The 5,809-nt window shown below is 45.1% G+C and overlaps 1 pseudogene; it reads right to left on the bottom strand.

The window, feature by feature from the left end:
• Positions 1-5,087: 5,087 nt before the first annotated feature.
• LOC119313378 lies at positions 5,088-5,226 on the bottom strand (annotated as a pseudogene).
• Between the last annotated feature and the right edge of the window lie 583 nt (positions 5,227-5,809).

Consider the following 5,809-nt stretch of genomic DNA (forward strand, 5'->3'; position numbering starts at 1 on the left):
CCCTGAGGTGTATGCTCAAACTTGGCAGGGTTATATTACTCATATCATGCATATGTTGTATTGCAATGCTTAGTTTTTACATCATATACACGATATTGAATGCCATCTCCTTAGTTGACACATCATATATGCGATTGCCCTCTGTTCACTTCCTTAGTATATAAATCATATATTTGAATTATATCATGCCATGATGTGTACATAGACAACATGTATCTGAATTATGGCATGCCAACCCATTTTATAAAGACATAATATAGTTATATCATCTCATCCTGTTTACATAGTCATCATATTTTGAATCATTTCATTCTATCCGTGAATTATATCAAGCCATCATGTTTCCATCGATGGCATGTTTGTGATTTATGGCATGCCAACCACTTTAATAGACACATCGTATAATTATATCATATCATCCTGTTTACATAGTCATCATATTTTGAAGTATGTCATTCTATCCTGTTTAGTTAGCCATCATATATGTGAAATTGTGTCATGCTATCCTGTTTAATTAGCCATCATATATGTGAAATTATGTCCTGCTATTCTGTTTGGTTAGACCACATAAATGTGAATTATTTCATGCCCTGTTTTCTTCCCTACTATCCATTGCACCTATCTATCTTACAATGTCTGTACATTCAATTACTTTTCTTGTTTATCAGCCATTTCAATTGGAGGGGGTGATGCCAGTATCTGTGGGAGTAAAAACATGGTCTTCAGAAAAGATCGTGCTACCTGTCGATGGAGATAGAACCACGGTTGTACTTGCCCAAGAACCAGCCCCACCACACATAACCCAGACTCACGCAGATTGTACCCCTACCCAGTTGGACAGAGAACCAGCTACACCCCTTCTAACCCCAACCCCAGCAGATAGTAACCCAGTTCCCGTTGACACAGCACCGTCTCCACCAGAGAGCACCCAAACACGAGCTGTTAGTAAGGCAACTGCAGTGCCCAAAGCACGAGGACCACCACTCTGAACCCCAAGTCAACGCTTAAAGCAGAAGAAGAATTGTTCTCAGGTCAGGTTCCGTAGCTATGGTTCATACTACTTTGCTCTTGCATCACTGTATTTACTCATACCAACTAATTTCAAATTTGAAGGATGCAATTGAAACTCCAATGGCGCAACATGTATGTTTTAAACCTGTTTCTTTAACGTGTTTGTTGTTTTAACTTGCTCTATGTTGATTTCAGTTTCAATTGAATAAACAATTATGTTCTCAAGCCATGCACATTACAAGTGTTGTTATTGCTGTGTAGTTTCCCACACTTATATTCTGTCTATGCTGCTTTGTCTTAAATAGATATGATTCGAACTGTATCTATCTTGATTTGGCAACATAAACTAGAATGATATAGACCATACATGACCATACTACATAGATATATGTTTGTTTCATGTTGTTATCCTGTCCACCTTACTACTGAACTGGTTTACCAAAATGAGTTTCATATACTACATTGTAAACCTGTGATGTGTTTGCTTGTTTCTCTTTTAGAACGCGGATAAAATATTGGAGAAGAGTAGCCCGTTATGCAATGGTAAAGGAAGTAATGCAGATAAGGTTCAAGATAATGAGACATCCCTATTGGTCTCCAAGAAAGCTGATAAAAACAATATTGAAGACACTGAGACAACCCCAAAGTCCTGTCTTGATGTAGTGTTTGAGTTACTAGCTACTACTGCTGGCACCAGCTCTTCGAACTCACTGCCTGAATCAGTTCGGCTTCTTGAGTCTCAACTTCAAGTTGAAAGACATCGATCAGATGTTATTCGACAGGAAGCCGAAGGACTGAGGAAGTCCCTACAGAATTCAGATGCATACTTTCTGGTGCAACAACAAGTGCTGGAGGATTTAAGCACCAAACAAGAGAAAGTTAATAAGCTTGCTAAGCATCTTGCCAGCATTATGGGTACCCAGCATATTGTTTCTTGAGCTCTTCTGAAGTGGTTTCAGTTCTGGACTTGTTTTGCTGCGGCGTTTATATGCTGCTTTGTTCCCTATATTTGCACTGGTGGCGAACTTTGATGCCCAGTGGGTGTAATATGTGTAATAGCCGTGATAGCCTAGCATAAGTTGCTTCCTAATTTATTTCCTTATTGTCTTATTTATTTGTTTTCTTGTAGTCATTGCAGTTATTTTTCCGCGGTTTGCTTGTGGCCGCAATAACCTATTTTTCAAAACTATGCCACAATAACCATGGGCAACATATTTACTGTAGTTAACATGGGCCTCCTACGGGCCGTAGAAACAATGGGCCTTCTACGGGGCGTAGAAACAATGGGCCTTATACGGGCCGTAAACACAATGGGCCTTCTACGGGCTGTATCATCAATGGGCCTTCTACGGGCTGTATGATCGGTTGGCCAAACATGGGCCAATAAAAGACCACATTATGGCCGTAAATGGGATAGAGTTAAAATCGTCCGTTCATGGGCCGACCATAACGGGCCGTCGTTAATCGGTCGTATTTGATGACGCTATGAAAACGACCCAACGTATTAACGGACCACAAACGGGCCAACTATAAACACGGGGTTAATTTGGCCCACAAGAAGAAAATGACGGTAACGGGCCGTAAGTAAACGAATGTTGGAAATGAGCCCAAGAATAAATGGGCCGTGAGAAGGCCGAAAGATAACATGGGCTGGAAACGGCCCAACGGAATAATGGGCCGTTAATGGGTATAAAGTGATACACTCTTCATTACGGGCTAGTTTCACCACGTGCCGTTAATGGGTATAAAGTGATACACTGTTCATTACGGGCCAGTTTTACCACGGGCCGTTAACGGGCCGAGAGTTACAAAGGGCCTCATATGGGCCGAAAGACGTCATGAGCCATACATGGGCCGGAAGTTAAAACGGGCTGGAATTATATTGGACGGCCCAGATGATTCTACTGGGCCTAATTCGGATAGGCCGTAAACGGGCCCTGGGTTAGCGGGCTGTAAATGGGCTATATGCGAACATGCCGTTAACAGGCTTGTTGTGGGCCGGCCCGCCACCTTTTGACCAAGTCAAATGGGCTGGCCTTTTCATAGGAATGGGCCTCTGTTGGGCCGTGCCACGTGTCGACGTATCATAGGCGCTTTGGGTCCAATGAGTGGATGACATCTGTCCCAACGGTGAGCCGACACGTGTTTCCTCCAGCCAATGATGATTTTACACGTGGAAAATCCCCATTGGTCGGGGCTATTAACGGGTTATCGGATCCAAAACCGGACCCGATAGCTTAACGGTGTTCCGTTACGGTGGATGCCATGTGTCGGTCACCCTTGAAAAAAGCACTTCTGTGACGCGCGATTTATCGTCATGGAAGTGGACACTTCCGTGATGATAAATTTGGTAATGTCATGGAACACTTCTACGACAACACATGTATGACTATCTTTATTCTGTCATAAAATCGTCATGGATGTACATGCATGACAGAAAACGTGACCTACTGTGACAAACACGTATCATCACGTAAGTGTATTTTTTTGTAGTGGGAAGAGATGTCTAAGCACTTAAAACCTTTGTGCAAATTACTGTAGCCTAAGAAGGCGCATTGTTTGGAGTGGAATTGGAGCTTGTGGTTATTATATGGGCGTAGGTTCGGCCAGCAAGCGCATCCAAAGATGCAAAGAGAAGAATAATTAGGCTTCCCATGGGATAGTTTTTCAAGAGGGGTTTCAAAGTTGATCACTTTGCTTGGTAGTCTGTTGATGAGATATGTAGCAGCGATAAAAGCCTCATCCCAGAATTTAAGAGGTATGCTTGCTTGAGCTAGGAGGGAGAGACCAACCTTGACAATATGTCGATGTTTACGTTCTGCTGACCCATTTTGCTGGTGTGCATGGAGGCAGGAGACGTGATGAGATATCCCAACTTTTGTGAAGAAAGAATTTAGCATCACATATTCCCCTCCGCAATCTATTTGGAGAGCAAGAATTTTGCGAGCAAATTGGCATTCAACAAGATTTTGGAAGTCACGAAATTTTTGAAAAACTTCTGACTTATGTTTGATTAGGTAGATCCACGTGAACTTACTGAAATCATCTATAAAGCTCACATACTATTCTTTTCTGCCTACTGATTCAACAGCTGGACCCCACACATCAGAAAAAATAAGTTCCAAAGGGAATTTTGATCCACTTATTGAATTTGGATAAGGCAACCGATGGCTTTTGCCTAGTTGACAGGAATCACAAATAACTTCAGAATTGGATAACTTAGCACATGGGAGCTTATTCTTGATAATTATTTTGCTAACTATGGTTGATGAAGGATGCCCTAGGCGCCGGTGCCACCTATCCGAGGAGGATGTGGAATTGAGCACGTGCTTCTTGGCGCCTTGTCCCATGTGTTTGACAGGGTATAGGCCTCTCCTACCCCTGCCTTGCAGCAAAGCCCTCCTCGTTCCCCGATCCTTTACAAAAAAAGAATAGGGATGAATTTCAACGAAAGAATTGTTGTCAATAGCAAGTCGGCTTGCAGCGATTAAACTCTTATCAGCCTCAGGAACATGTAAGACATTTTTCAGGAGAAGGTCACGTTCAGGGGTACAAATATGAGATTGACCAATATGTGCTATAGCCATAACTGATACACTTGCTGTGTGGATTTGATCATCTCCGATGTATCGATCTCGGATGGTGAGCTTCTCTAGATCCTGTGATATGGTTCGTCGCACCACTGTCCAGGTACCAGTTGGTGTCGACGCCATACTGCGGAGCCACCATGTTTGCAGAGTGTTCCTCCCCCCTGATAGGAGGAGTCGTAACGCTTCTAGCACTTCCACGCTGGGTAACCAACCTTGCCACAGATCTGGCACGTTGGTTTGGTGGCGGCATTGTTGTTGTAGTTGCCGCCGCTACCGTTCTTGCCTCCAGGGTTGCCACGGTTCGGTGGCTTGGAGAAGGTGCCACGACCACGATCACCGCCGCCACCTTGCATGTTGTTGAAGTTGCAGCCGCGGTCACCGCGGTCACCACCGCCGCCACTGTTGCTGTTTTTGTTGTTGTTGAAGCGTCACGTGTCCCCGCGTTTGCCGACGACTGAGAGGACCTGCCACGCAGATTCATGCGAGTCTCGAAGCTCAGGAGCTGCGAGTACAGCTCCGGGACCCTGACAGGCTCAACCCTAGAGCACATGGTAGATACCACGGGGTCGAACTCCTCGTCGAGTCCAACGAGGATGTGAGAGACAACATCCTCCTCATCCACCTTCTTCCCTGAAGCAGCTAATTCATCACAAAGGGTTCGGACCTTACCAACATATTGAGTGATAGTCTTGTTTCCCTTCTGGAGGTTTGCCAATGCGATTCTGACGTTGACGGTCTGCGCACGGGTATGCGATGCAAGCATCCTGTGCACCGTGTTGCACAGCTCTTCTGCGGTGTGGCACGTCGCCACCTGGATGGCCATCTCGCGGGGCAGCATGGTCAACAGGTAAGAGAACACCTGCTGATCCCGTGCATACCACGCGCCGAACGCCGGGTTGGGCGCCATGGACTTGGTCTTGCCGTCGTCGCTGGTGACCTCAATGGTCATTGGGGGCACCACCTGCTCGATGTTGAGGAAGTTCACCATCTGCGCTCCCTGGATGGCCGAGATGACGGTGGCGCGCCATAGCGCTTCCTTCCCTCTCGTAAGCTTCTCTGTTGTGATGTGTGCAAACGGAGATGAGGGGAAGGAGTTCCCCAAAGAGCTTTCCATGGATGAATTCGAGGTAGGCTCTGATACCATGAAAGAAGAAAGGGTTTAAGCGTATGCACCTTTGGCAGGGATGCGTGCGTTTCAATATAGAGGA

Source organism: Triticum dicoccoides, chromosome 5B (genome assembly GCF_002162155.2).
Source record: "Triticum dicoccoides isolate Atlit2015 ecotype Zavitan chromosome 5B, WEW_v2.0, whole genome shotgun sequence".
NCBI classification, from domain to species: Eukaryota; Viridiplantae; Streptophyta; class Magnoliopsida; order Poales; family Poaceae; genus Triticum; species Triticum dicoccoides.